The 15,290-nt window shown below is 33.0% G+C and overlaps 1 long non-coding RNA gene across 1 annotated transcript in view; it reads left to right on the forward strand.

Moving 5' to 3' along the window:
* The window catches only part of LOC108766741 (uncharacterized), a 33,495-nt gene extending 19,866 nt beyond the window's left edge, over positions 1–13,629 (forward strand). The window contains exon 3 of the long non-coding RNA XR_001940391.1: positions 13,544–13,629. This is a non-coding gene — a long non-coding RNA (uncharacterized LOC108766741). The remainder of the gene's footprint in view (positions 1–13,543) is intronic.
* Positions 13,630–15,290: the final 1,661 nt, after the last annotated feature.

Raw genomic sequence — 15,290 nt, forward strand, 5'->3', positions numbered from 1 at the left:
CACACACACACACACACACACACACACAGGATCGCTCCAAACTTCAATCACATTAATATTTAATATCTATTGTAAACAAATGGCACTATTTCAATGAATAAATAGTGTGTAAAACGCAACTAACAGATGTCGGTATAATTATAATGATTCGATAAATAATTAAAATTTTATACTAAGTAATAAAAAATAACGATAATAAAGGGCATATAAGAGTCAATTTAAACAATCATGAATATAAAAAGTCAAGACAAAAGTATATTATATTATATAGATTCGAAAATACACAACAATTATTACATGTTTTGGTTTCCCGGTTGAGCTATCTTCAGATATATAATCGAATAAAACGCAGTAAAGTTATTACCTAAGTAGAGCATAGTATAGTAATACAAATGAAAAGCGATATACATGGATTGTATTGACCAGATAAATGCTTCGCAGAGAAATGGAAATTGCTCGCAAACAGTTTAACGACCGATTGTTAGGAATTTTTTGATATTCTGATAAAAACAACAATTTTAAAATTAAGAGTCCTATATTTCTTGTTATATAATTTTACGCTGGCTGTAAACTAAGTAATAAAATCTTTTATTACCTAATATAAAATTTTAATTACTCATCAAATTAATTATGAAGAAGAATGTCGATTTTTATCAGTTAACATACAAATAAACGATAAAATATCTGATTTTTACTTAAACCATATATTTAACATTAAATTAAATGTGATGTAATTATTAAAACATGTTCATAGTATTTCAATAAAAATTTATTTTAAGCTCGGCCCAATTTTTCTATTAATTCTTCTTTGCAACGCCAAGGAGATGCGAATAATGAAAATGATGTAGAAAGATGATTTTCGAGATTATGGCCGTTCGTACTTGTATCGCGTTTCAAAGTTACGACGGGCGGATCTTTTTTGTACATCTCAGTGGAACTAAAGCAATGTTCTGTTCAGCAATCCAGCACAACTCGGCGATACAGCAAAATAAGACCATGTTGAGTAACTTCGAAACTTTAGTGCGCTAAGCGAATACCAGTACCTCATCTAAGAACGCTCGAATAGAACTTCATGGATTCAAAAAATACGAAGGTAAAAAAGAAAACTGCATGACGTAATTTAGTTAAACGTTATTTATAGAAAATATTAGTATTAAAATAACCATTGATATTTCTGCGATATGTTTTATTTTAAACTCAAAGAATAACATTTATCGTTCACTGCTTGTTGCTGAAATTTTCGACGTAACGCGATGTGTATGCACAGACACGCATTCAAAAGTGAAATAAAAATGAATGTATGAATACTAAAACTATACATGCATCACATATATGTTAAATGCATTTTATATCTTTCCATGTTCTATAAAAAAAATAATATTTTTATTTATATTCGATTTCCTCTCTTATTTTGCAATGCTCACTAGTAATACAATATTGTAGTTTTTTTTATTTAAAATTGTTAGATATTTTAAATCGGACAGTTTTTGTTTTCGTCACAGATATTTGTGCTGTATCAAATATGTTATTAGTGTAAAAATTCTTTTATTGATTTAATCTTGAAGAAATTAATAAAAAATTTGGATCAATCAAAGATTTTGATTTATTAATAAAGACTGTCTAGAGATTCGATGTATAATCTATCTATAATTATAATGCAGCCTCGCATATTTTTTGTACTTAAAATATTCTATATTCTATATTCTTTTTATAATTATATATATATATATACAAATATTTTTAAGTAAATTATTGCAACAATGCGAACTTGATATCAAAATTTATTGGATATAACTGATAAGAAAATTAGACTATGTTGTTATCTTTAAAGAAAGGAGGAAATATACGCGTTAAATAAAACGATTATTTATATATAGATAAATATAAAAATTATCGGTTCTAGAAGATTGTGGCAGGTAACGGATTAATTAGAAAAGTTTGAAAGAGATAACGTCAGCAATCTCGAGCAATCGCACTGTGACTCGCTAGTAGGCACCGTAAAGCTGTCCCTGGAGAAATCCAGGCTCAGGTGAGCTCCCGGGACAGGTGTATCGATCAGGTGGTTAATTAAACGCCTTATATCTCTCCTCCTCCATTCATGCGACTTCTAATCCCAGGTTCTGCGGTCCTGCTACTTCTGAAAACGCGCGGCTGCTTACAGTTCTCAAAGCAAACTGAAACCTGTCGCCGAACAAAGAGAAGAGAATCGGTATTTCCGCCAATCAACAGGTGGCTTTTCATCGTACATCCGCGGGTAGCAAGAAGGAGGGGGGGGGGAAGGGGAGGATCTGTAACGAAGGATCTTCCCGATTGTGAGCTCCTCAAAATTAAATTCGAACTCCACTCGATGTGACGCTGATCGATTATTATCGTGGGGCCGAGCATGGCACCTCTCGGTAGTTAATTTTACATCATGAGAGTATTCGATCGTCTTGGGATTACGAGCGATAATTGAAATGCGGGGTTTGTGCGTGATGTTGCGAAGTTATTAATTTATGAAGAAGATGCTATGAGGCTAAGCTACGGGGATCTCTTTTATCAAACTCACCTGTCGACCACAATTGTTAGAGATAATATGATTTTCTTGTCATCAGAGTTAAGAGATAATTGCGATCTGTGATGGATAATATTAATCTCACTGCGACAATGGCATTTTGACAAGTTGTTCAAATCTAATTAATCATTGTACTATTTTTAAGATACAAATTCTTGTCATATATATACAAAATTTTACTAGATTTTCTCTTACTAGATGTTTAAAAAATAAATTTAATACAAATTTTGAAAGCACAATAAAATAGATATTTGTAAGAAATATGAAATAATACTATGTGCTTTTCCTTTTCAAAATAAAGATGCAATTAATTGTGGCTGCTTGACATATTCAACTTGTAAACATTTTTACATTACAAACGTACATCTTGCATTAATTTTCCAGATGACCGCTTTACACGAAGCGAAAATTCATTTGTGGTGAAATCGGTTAATTGTTTCTCGGTTTGTTGTTTGTGAGAATTGCGTACCTACAGTTAATTGTCACCATATGCACGTGTCGTGGGAAAACATAACCCGTTCACGTTCCTGTAGACGTTTTGCGGTAGACTTATTAATTTACATTTCAAAATGATCATTTATTTATAATTATTACGTCTGCTCGCAGTGCATTTTCCCTCATGCTCATTTTAAACTGTTGGTAACCGAGTAATTCTTATGTTAAGTTAAATGTTATATTGATCCTGAGAGTGCACTTTTCTAAGCAATTCATTTCACTAAGAGTTTTATTTTTTATTTTTATACATCTGCTTTTCTCTTGCAGTTAATTAGTTTACTCTTTCTTTAATGAATTCCACGAGCTTCCTTAATCGTGTTATTATTAGACAACAATTGCATGTAAATTGCTATTTAACTTTGTTAATATGTCGGGAAATAGTTTTCATCAAGTAAGGCAGAAAGACAGACTAAATGGTTAAACTGTATTCAGCGCACTATCAGACGCTCGAGGGAAGGTGCGTTTTAATTGGATTAAAGTTAGATTTTCGCTCGCCATTCTGGCATAAACGGTACCTTTGGGGCATTGTACACTGAATCTACTTTTAGGCGCAAGATACTCTTAAACCGCCACGATAACCCATGGGCAAAAGGAAAGAGAGGGAAGGGTTAAAGGCGTATACACTTTGAAGTAGATCAAAGGAAAATGCGAACTCTTGGAAACGGCTCCCATGGGACCAAAGAGCAGCGCCTGTAAATGCATTTTCCACTTTCTCGGATATTCCGGATTATTACACGCGTCTCAGTGAGCTCGTGCGAGAGAAACGCGCGCATCAACACGCGTCGGGATGCTACTGTGTTGCGCGAAAAATTACGGTACCTTGTGGCAAAAGCACATCTCTCTTTTTCTTCATACGTCAAACAGTATAAATTTAATACAGTAATATAATAATATCTTCAATAATGTTTTCGCACATCAAATTATTTTATTCTATTATTAAATTATACTGAATATATCTTTCGCAATAATATCAAATCTAACATTAACATATTTCCAACTGATAAAATTGTCAATTTAAGTAATTACGCATTCAAAAAAGTGATCTTGCAGTTATAGCGAAAATGATCTAATTATAGATACAAAAAATTAGCTAAAATAGACAAATTTCTAGCGAGTACTACGATATTGGATACGTATTGCATCTAATCATATAGATGACAGTGATAGAATTTAAATTTGTGCTATAAATTATATGCGTATGATACATAATTTTCTATTAGATACAAAAAACAACAATAATTCTAGCTGGAACAGCAAAATATTTTTTTGCGTGCGATGAGATACATCTAATTCTCTTGACTAAATCGAGACGATTGTCGTAACTAAATGATTTTGAAATTTTCGTTACTGTTTTTTTTAAATTACATCGGAAAGTTTTCATTGTTACAGTATTTTCTCTGGTGGTATATTCTTTGTTGTACGTGTCTTTGAAATCATTTCCTCCCAAACTTGTATCGACATGTATCTAGAATCAGTGCGATGGTAGAGTGATGTAATGGAAAAAGGGCGGTTCCTGAGATAGAGCGCGGAACAAAATAACAAAAAAAGGAATAAGGTAACGGCGAATCCTTCAATGTGTCTGACTAGGTGCACTATTTTATCACTCTCCTGCACTTCTCTACACCGCGACCCACTATAATACGTTCTCCACTTCGACCGGAAATAAACTGGTGCTACATAGGGCGCGTCTCAAGATAGTCCATCGCGATCGCGACAAAAGGAAACAGAGGACGAAATACTTGTCGTATTTCTTTATTGCTTGTTTCGATCCTATCCGCCTTCGAAATGGGTACTAAAAATATCTCTCGTGAGTTTCTTGAGCTGTATATATTCTAGCTAATAAATAAATAACAGACAATCAAATAGCATTATACCTTTTCAACAATATACGTAACGTAACACTATTACGTAAAATCGTTGTATCATTTCTTTAATAAAAAAAAATTAATTTTTAGTCAAAATTGTTTCTTACATTTTATGGAATTGTTTTTTTTTACTGATATCATAAACATAACGTGTAGTATTGTGACCTGTGTAATCGTTATCACTAAAGCATCATCATTAATTATTATATTAAAAAAAAGATTCGTTTCATTTGTTTATTTTTTAAATATGTATTTTTCGTTAAAAAATTTCTATATAATTTGTTGTACCTTTTTAAACTCAGAGAATACTTGGCATAGCTCATCAATAACTAATCAATAACTCATCAATAACTAATATATGAACATTGTTGCGCGCAATATTATATTATATACATCGTAACCAACATTTCAGCGATCAAGTTTTTCGTTTCATATTTTTTTTTATTCGAACTGCTATTTATTTTCCTTTTGACCTCGTTCTTTTCCTTCCCTCTTTGATTACTTTGCTTCGCCAGTCTTAAGTATACGCCGACGTACAAGCGCGTGGGTAGATAGGAGAGTTTTGAAAGGCATCTGGTACAAATAAGGAATATTGTCTGGAAAGACGTGGCCTGAAGAACGATCATATACGTGAGACAGGCATAGAATCGATTCGACGGGGTTTGCTTGAGGGTGGTTACGGCACTCTTCTACTCGGCGCCTCGCATTTTCTATTTCCTCCTGCCATCTCCTTCTACAGAAGAAAATCTCTCCCCTCCGTGCGAATAAATAGGGAGAGAAGAAGCGCGACCGCAGATATCCGGGCGTATCGTCGCTAAAGCTTTTTCCCTGGAACATCGCGAAGAGAACGGCTCTAGTTTACGTCCCGATATCGGTCGGGCGTAAGACGGCTTTGTGTCGCTTGTGGATCGATTTTGCCATCATTTGTGCCAGGACGGATTATTCGCTTCCGTTCCCATCCCATTTCTTAGACTTATTTCTGGTAACTACCCAGCGAGGTCGGGATCGAAGGTTCGTTACGATTTGATCCCTAACCCGAATCCCAATGTCTGAACGACCCCAACCAATTTTTCACAATGACCTTCGGTCAGTGATAGGGAAGCTGTGCATTGAAGTAGCACTTGCGGTAGAATTGAAAATGAAACTTGAGACTTTGTTCGAATGCATCTTTAGAATAGAGAAGCAATATAATTTTAAAGTGTACTTAAACTCTGTCGCTATTGTATATTTAATGTCAAACGTAATAAATAAAGATCGCATATCCATATACATAAAAATCAGAATTTCTTAAAATTAAATGCGTTTCAATATCTATACGCTCTAATCATTATAATTGTACATACTGAAAAAAGTTATTAAATTTTAAGAAATATTTTTTTATAATAGTATTAATTAAATACTTACTGAGTGTAAATATGTATTTATTTGATACAATAACCTGAATAATTAATTTGATTCAAGTATCATTTTTTATTGAGTAAATATTTGTTTTTTTATTGAGTAAATTTTTACTATAAGTTAATGTTTAGTTGGTACTATTTAAACAAATATTTATTAAAATTTAGTAAATTTTTTGTTTATTATTTGATATATATGTATATCTAAAGAGCTGGAAAAAATGACTATCTCATCACTGCCATATAGTAGTATCTATGTAAAGATACTAAACTGTCCGTAACTAATGCACTTCTATGTCGTGAGAGCTAATCTTAATGTTTTATCACATATCGATCCCTTGAGAATCTCTTGTGTTTGCCTTCCTCTACACAATTTTCCGTTAGAAAGTGAAGGGTAACGATGCCATCGTGCATAAACAGTTTCGCGTTCATTGTCATCCTGCAAGCTTTCTAGTTCGCGACGATTACGGCGCAAAAATGTAGTTGGCTATTTTCGCCTTTTTTTTTCTCTTTCTTTCCGACAATCGTTTATATTTATACTCTGTGCTTAACGTTGCTTCCGGCGCGCAATAACGACAAAGCAGACGGACGATAGCGAAGCTTAAGAATGACGTTATAGCAGTGAGATAATAACGAGAACTGCAGTATAGTGTAGTGTAGTAAGTATACGGATGTTCTCAAAAGAAATGCTACCGCGAGAGAGAAGACGCAAGAACTTTTTACGAGAGAAGAAAACTGAACTTTTTCTTGGTCTGGTCTTTTCTTTTTCTGGTTTTATCCTTCCGTCTGTTCACACCTTCTTTAATTCACGCCTCTCCTTAGGGATAAGGCGAAATGGAGGTTGCCATGACCATCATTAATAACTTTTAATATCGTTCGCAGCTCGGGAAAGTCATTCCCGGATATTTGTTCTACTACAATATCACTGGGTTAGCTAGCGCTATTTATTATGATTATTGCTACCATGCTATTGTTAATAATCTTCTAATCCTACGATTAACGAGCAAATTGTTTATTTTAAGGTTTATTTTGCAAATTAACATCTCGTCGCATTTCGCTACATTGCGAAATTTCAATGTTAAATTTTAGAGAGTAGGAAAATGAAAGTAAATGGGTATAAACAATTTTATTAATTTTATTAATTTTTGTAAAATTATAAAAATAAATTAAGATCTATTCGCTGTTAATACTTATATGATATATTAGGCAAATAAAATTGTCTTAATAACCGTAAAAAATCGTAATTCTCATAATTTTATTTATGTTTGTTAATTTTATTTCCTTTGTGAAATATTGTCCAGCTTAAAACGTACCAGATGTGTCTTGTCGTATTTCTTGTTTTGCTTTGTTTCTTATCTCTTCACTTATTTCGCAACTATTGTTTCACACGTATCGCATTTACTCTAGTCTTATCCGAATTAACCAAAGTTACTAAACCCTGCAAAATTCTCGTTTTCATTGTGATTTTGATTGTGATCATGTTATATTAATTACAGATTTTTTAGTAATTTCACATAAAAAAATCGGTATTCTTAATTGAATTAAAATCGGGGTAAGTAATCTATATTTTACAATTAACATTGTGTTATTAAGGTTTTAATAAATTAATACATCAATATTAACACATCAATATTATTATTAAAATGGGATTTTAAATTCTTGTATTTCAAATTTTTATCATTATCTTTTAATATTTTAAATATATATCGTATGTATATATTTAAATATCGTATTTATCGTATAAATATCTTTATCTGAAGACGCAGTAGTGTCTTTGTCGTTAAGACATGGTGCGAGACACTGTCTCTATATGTATATAGAGAGAGTATTTAGAAACTTAATATAATATTGCTTTTACTGACGAAGGATAAATATGAATATGTATACAACGTTATGTGTATATCATCATTTCTTAATCCGCAAGAAAGTACATTTCTTTGAAATGTGTGGATGAAAATCTAGTTTAATCTCTAGAGAGTTGCTTAGCGAAGGAATTGTTCGATCGGAGGGCCTTTTTGTGGGAACACTGGTTGGCTTTATTGTACCTCAGTGACGAAGAGTTCTAATTATTATTCAGCTGGACATAATAAGGTCGCTAAATCCGTCTCGCAAATCTTTCTACTTTCGTCGATTTTATTGGTAGCGCTTCAGTTTCTTTATACTTCGTCAATTGTTTTTATTCGAGATTTATACGATTCAAGCACGCTTGAGCTTTTATTCTCTTCTCTGAAGACTCTTGTTGTTTGCAATTAAGCTTATTATTTTTAATTAACACCAGATATTCGTAAAATTATATATATATATATACAGAGCTTCTAATTAAAAAATTGGACAGAAAATGTTGTTTAATTATTTATATGAAGAATTATTATTATTACTTATTAATATTTTTTTATTAGCAAGATACTTTTTTATTCTTAAATGAGATGATCGTTGTAACTAACTTTATTGTATATATAGTTCTAGCACTGGATCCAATTTTCATCGAAATTAGAACTTGAATCGAGACTGTTACAAAATATTGTTACCCACGATCGGTGTCTGCCAGTGCTGCTCATGTTGTAAACTCTTGAACTGTTCTCAAGTGCGAACTCTTGAGTCATCGTGTAACTTTTTATTTTTAATATAACTATATAAAAATTATTATAGATAACACGTAAATATATCATTAAATATGAAGCAGAGACATCCATGCACACAATATAAATAGTACAGATTCACAAAGCAATAATTTGATGTAGAAATCGATCAACTTATCCATGAAAAATATGGGAAAAAAATGGTCAAAATCATAAAATTTGAAATACCCTTTTATTGCTGTAGCAATCACAACGATTTTTTATACATAGATTGGCAAACTAAAAAGGCATATTCTGTACAAATTACAATTCTTACAATCTAATAGTTCCATGGAAAAGCTCAATGCAAACTCTTGAGCGATGAGCACTCTTGGGCGGTCTTATCCTAGGTCTGTTTGCTTCAAGAGAGAAGAACTATAAGAGTGGCAACGCAAAAATCGAAATTGCTTGGAAATAGTAGCGCATAAATCGAAGATATATTTTGCAAAGTTAAATAGCATAATTTTGTTATTTTAAACAATTGAGGGATGAATATGTTTGTTTGTACCAAGAGGAAAATCCTTTAAGAGTTGCATCACAGTCGGCCCACGCTTAACCAAATCATAATGAATAAATTATACAATAATGAACTATATATGCGCCCTCAAGATACGCAAAAAAATTTTTGCGCTCATTTTGTTTAGATAAAAAAATAATTTTTTTTGTGAGGGGGGTGCGTGGAATGTCAATTAGTATCCCTCCCCCCAACGTGTTAAAAAAAACCGATTTGGAAAATTATTTGATACACAGGATTTATGCGCTATTCATGAGCTTTCATATTAACAAGCTTTCAATTTTTTCGCTGCATCCGTTAAAACATTTCTTTCATGGAGCAGACATATTCATCCCTAAATCGTTTAAAATCGCAAAATTATATTAATTTTATAAAATATATCTCCGACTTATATGCGATATCATTAACCATTAAGCAATTTCAAGTTTTATGCTGTAATGCTTAAGGGACATGCCTACCTAGTTGCTCCCCTGGAATCTTCATGAATAAATTATATAAAAATTTGCAAACCAATCCAACCGTTATTCCAGACCAAGCCCTACCCCGGACCTAACCGCTGATCTAACCGTTGGCCAGCACCAAGGCCCGGACTTAACCGTTAGGATCGGCCAGCACCAAAGCCCGGATGTAACCGTTGTGATCGACCAGCACCAAGACCCGGACCTAACGGCCGACCTAATCTTTTAATACTATATTGTATTTTCAAATTTTATTACTACATTTCGCTGAAATCGAAAGATTTTTAGCATTTCTTTCCGCCATATTGGTTCAGCCATTATGAATGTTCAAATTTTGGATTCGATTTCGAAATCAGCGACCTTGAGGACTCTTTAATACTATATTTCGCTGAAACCGGAAGTACACTAACAGCCTCAATGAAAAGAGGTTTCATGTAGCACGGCAATTTGGAGAGAGAGAGAGAGAGAGAGAGAGAGAGAGAGAGAGAGATATGCTTTATAAGATATATATATATATATATATATATATAATTCTAGAAATATTTTAAAATCCCCCCAAATTAGCCAACAATTAATTGCTTTAATGTATTTTATTCTTGTACGCCAGTCAGCACAGTCACAGCCTGTTGGTCGAATTTCTTGACTTAAACAGTGAGTGAAAATATCCAATTTGAGATATTTTTAGAACAATTAATTCTAGAATCATTTTAAGACAGAAAATTATATATTTCAGAAATTAATTGCTTTAATGTATAATACTTTGCTCTTGTACGCGAGCTAGCATAGTCACATTATTGGTTGAATTTTTTGACTTAAATAATGAGTAAAAGAATCAGGAATACCAAAAAATTAGCAAAAACATAGCCTTTCAAGAATATGTACTTGAATTTTCATTTGTTGTTTATTTTCTTTGCGGCTGTGCTAATTTTAGCTAGCACAGCTATGGGCTTTTGCAAATCAGTTAGAGCAAAAAATTGGGAATGGAGCAAAAAATTACCAAAAAATAGTAAGAAAATGCGATATAGTTCGCGTATGATTGTGCTGAAATGACAGTGCCAGCTTAATAGACATTTAAACTTAAATAATTTAAATACGAATACATTTGGATGATCAGAACAGCGTTATTTCATTCTCAAGAAGTTGATCTCTACGATGATTCGCACGTACGTATTTTATTGATGTCGGGACAAGTACTCCTAGGATCAGCGAATCCAAGGATTCAGAAACTCAACGATCCGGCGACCCGAGAATACGTTTTATTTACCTCCGTAGAACGGGTTCTAAATTTCGCGTCCCGGCGACGGCACTAAAGTCATCCTTTTCCGTCGCAATGAAAAGGGATGGGGAATATTTTTGTGCCGGCTAACCATGAAACGAGATACGTGAAGAAGTTGATCCCGGCAGGTATATAGTGATCGATGAAGGTTCGAAGGATCCTCGAAGGTGGAAGTTACCACTTCGCGCGTGAGTGTCATTTTGTCGTTGGGTGCGTGTGAATGTACGTGCGTACGCGAGATCATGTGTATTCGTGTACTCTCTTGGTCGAGATGATCCTGGGGTCGAGAAGAGGACCTGCACTTCGAGTACTAGACGATGTTTTCCTTTCGAGGGAATATAGGAACTTTTACGTTGTTCCTCCGGGGATTTCCCTGGAAAGGGCATCTCCTTCGATAGATAAGCCTTCGGAAAGGATACATACCCACCACCATTCGGGCAAGGAGATGTCTAGCCTTCGGACACACTCTGGCTCGCTCCTTCACGAAATGTATGTGAGTAGATGAAACGCGAGAATGACTACACGTTTTCCGAAAACGCCAATAACAATACGTGTGTATGGTATTTGATCTTATTATATTTTTAAGGAAAGTTATACGCTAATTCCTTATTCAAATTAAATATATAGAATACAGATAAGATTAGATTTAAATAAAAAGTTAACGCAATACATTTTTTTATTAATCGAACGTGCTTTTTTCATACACGGAGAGAATTTTCTTTTAAAATTTACCCTGAAAATATGGTGATTGCGGTACAATACAACATTTTAAAGATTTTTACCACGCACTTCAGTAAAATTGATCAAACTTATTTTATACTTTATTGTAGTTTTATTAATGAATGAGAGAGATTTATATTAAAATTCTTCGAAATACAATGTTGTCCCACGAGTGTCATATTTTCAGGGTAAATTCTAAGAAAAAATTCTCCGTATACATGAAAATATGTTCTGACAAATATCTTAATATAAATGAGAGGCAAGATATAGAGAAAATTTTTATTAAATCCAACGTGATCGTTAATGTCAGTGGTAGTTTTTATATCTTCGGATCTTTATATCTCAGCAATTTGCTAGGCGATTTTAGCCGTCTGGAAACGATTGACATTTTCGAGTTGACGTTCCAGTATTACGTCGAAATGAGAAGAGAACGTTTGGCGCGTATTCTTTCGAAAATAACAATAAAATGCGCACGCAGACGTACGCTGGTATTATTGTGATAACGAAATCTCGTTAATTCCATGGCAATCGTCGTCGTTGTCGTTGTCGTCATCTCACGCGGAGGGAACTTTTCCACGCTCGGTTCGCGAATAATATTCGCGGAAATTGACGTAGAGATCCGAATACGTGCTGCGCAGAAACGCTTGTCGAATAAAATATATATCTTCACAGTCGAAATCCTTAAAGAAATATTTTATAACATCTCCGTGCACGCCTGCCGGAAACCCGGAAATATTCAACCGTGCTCCACCGCAGGGAATCCTATACTCCGTGTCTCTTTCTCTCGGTTTTCGATTATCCGCGCAATTGCCACAAAGGATCGTCTCCGGTCTCGACGGTTGAGGAGCATTATCCCTTCAGCGATTACGAGGTGGATCGATGATCCGACGTAGTTATAGAAACGTGCGAATGCAACCATTGATCTTCTCCTCGAACTACAGAACGCAAGCGAATATATTTGCTGCAGATAATGGTAAAATTAAAATTGTATGAAATTGCACAATGACAATCGTATAGAAAAGTTGTCAAAGATATACAATTACCAAAGACTTATTGTGTTAAAAGTAGCAGAACAATTGAGCGATATTGTTGCGTCAAAGACATCTCGTATATTTCAATTACTTTAAATTGTTATAGAACTTTTATAAATTAAAATGGTTATCCTTTTGGACGGAAGAACTTCGCCGCAAGAACAATAATGAATCGGAAGAAATGCAACGAGGAAACGATAAGTTTTCGTATAAGGAAACGACGACACTCCTTCCGAGCAAGCAAAAGCGACCAAAATTTATTGTGAACACAAACTTGCTATATATATATATACATATATATTGATCTTGTTCTATTTTATTCTACCTTAACTGAAAATTAAAGTAGATGTTTCCAAGACCTTGATGTAACTAACTAAAGAATTCTATATTAAGTAAAAAAGGACTCAAGAACTGTTAATTTCATACATAATTAAATTCGTTTCATTATAATATTTATTTTATGTTATTACTGCGTAGCATCGTGATAGCTTTACTTAAGAATAAAAGATCGCGAATAAAGCTGCGGTAACATTGCAGTCGTAAAGAAACTAAAGCGCTGCATGCCGCACCATTAAATTCTTAATTAAATCTATTCAGAATCGCTTCTTATTTCAGGTCAAAATGGGAACGTGCTGGTTCGTAGTATGGGTGCTCTTCGTCTGTTTTATTGGAGATGCACGGCCACAATACAGGGACAAAAATATAAGTAAGTATCCACACCGAAATTTTTAAAGTCTATTTTTCGAAACGTTGCAATATCGTAAACGCTATTCTTAAAATATTGAAAAAAAATGTTTTAATATTAAAGCTTACATTTCTTGAAATGATAGAAACTCTTTACATATTTTATAATACTCTCACAAAAAATCTATGGAAATTCATGCAGAAAAAATATTTCGTAGTCCAACTAATCGTCACATCGTATCTTTTTAGACGAATCTATTGATCATGTGCTATAGACTAGTAATTCGTCTTACTTCAACCTTAATGAACTGTTTTAATCGTGAAAGCAAATCCTGATCCACGATTGTCTGGCTACACAATGATAGATTATCTTTCACGCTCCGAGAAATGACGTCACTGTAGGGACTAAGTGCTCGATAAATTACCTTTGCTCGGGCTTTAACATGTCCATCCGTTTTACGTAACCATCATCGGAATAGCCATGCTCAAACGTTTCACTCGTTGTCGCGATAAATTAAATGGTTAATTGTAGAGAAGAGCGATGAGAACGCAATTATGAGGCTTGATAAACGCATACCACCCGAAAATAACACGTTTACGTTTAAACCGACGTTGGACAAATCTGTGAATATTAAATTCGTGAAATCCAACGTATGTATGGCGTAATTACTTTTTTAACTTCGATTCAACAACTTGTCAACGAACAGCAAGTGTCGTTTTATGATTTAGTCATATTTCGCAGTTGTTGACGCCATAGGTAAAATAACACGCATGTTGAAAGGCTAATTATTCGTGAGACAATTTGCTATTTCAAACTAATTAAATACCAACTATAATTCAATGTATAAAAGTAATCTATTTTATAAAATATTTTTGATATTCCATTCTACAAAATAAAGTAGATACTTGCAATAGCAGAAGAAGATAAATTATTATATTTTTATTTTCCTCTGCATTTTATTTTGTAGAAAAAGATATTTAAAAATATATTATAAGGTTCTAACTTTATTTAGAAATCTATTTGATAATGTTTAAATTAATTATGCAAGAAAGGGAATCAAGGTAATATAACAATTATAATTATTGCAATGTATAATTATTGTTACATTACATTTTTATTCTTATAGTGATTATTTTCTTGTGAAGACAAGTGCATTATATTAATAATATTTAATTAAGTTAAAGTAAATAATTACATAATTATAATTACATGATTATAATTAATTGTGATGAAAAAATGATCAATATGGCCTTATCGTAACGAATCAAAAAGTAACGAATTTTATTTAAATAATTATGCCTTTCTTTTATTGTTGTAATACTCAACCTAAATTTAATGGAACCGTTAATATACAAAAATTTTGCAGCCATCATGAATATAAATTTTGCAATACATTTCTCTCTTTTTTAAAGGTATTGCATTTATCAAAGTTACATGAGACATTACTACACTAACTTTATAGCTAGGTTCTTTTTATCCATTTTTCGATTAAGTAGAATAAACAATATAATTAGTAAAACGTACTTAGTCTGTTTCTAATAAAGAGATTTGTTTTTTCACAATTAATTGTACTCCAGTTTCCTTGTTTAATTATATAATAAGATTTCACACACACAATGTCTTGGTAGTTAGTTTAATTTTAATCTTATAGTTAATCTTGTTTTCCTGTACTTTGCG

This window comes from Trachymyrmex cornetzi, unplaced genomic scaffold (genome assembly GCF_001594075.2).
Source record: "Trachymyrmex cornetzi isolate Tcor2-1 unplaced genomic scaffold, Tcor1.1 scaffold61, whole genome shotgun sequence".
Taxonomy (NCBI): Eukaryota; Metazoa; Arthropoda; class Insecta; order Hymenoptera; family Formicidae; genus Trachymyrmex; species Trachymyrmex cornetzi.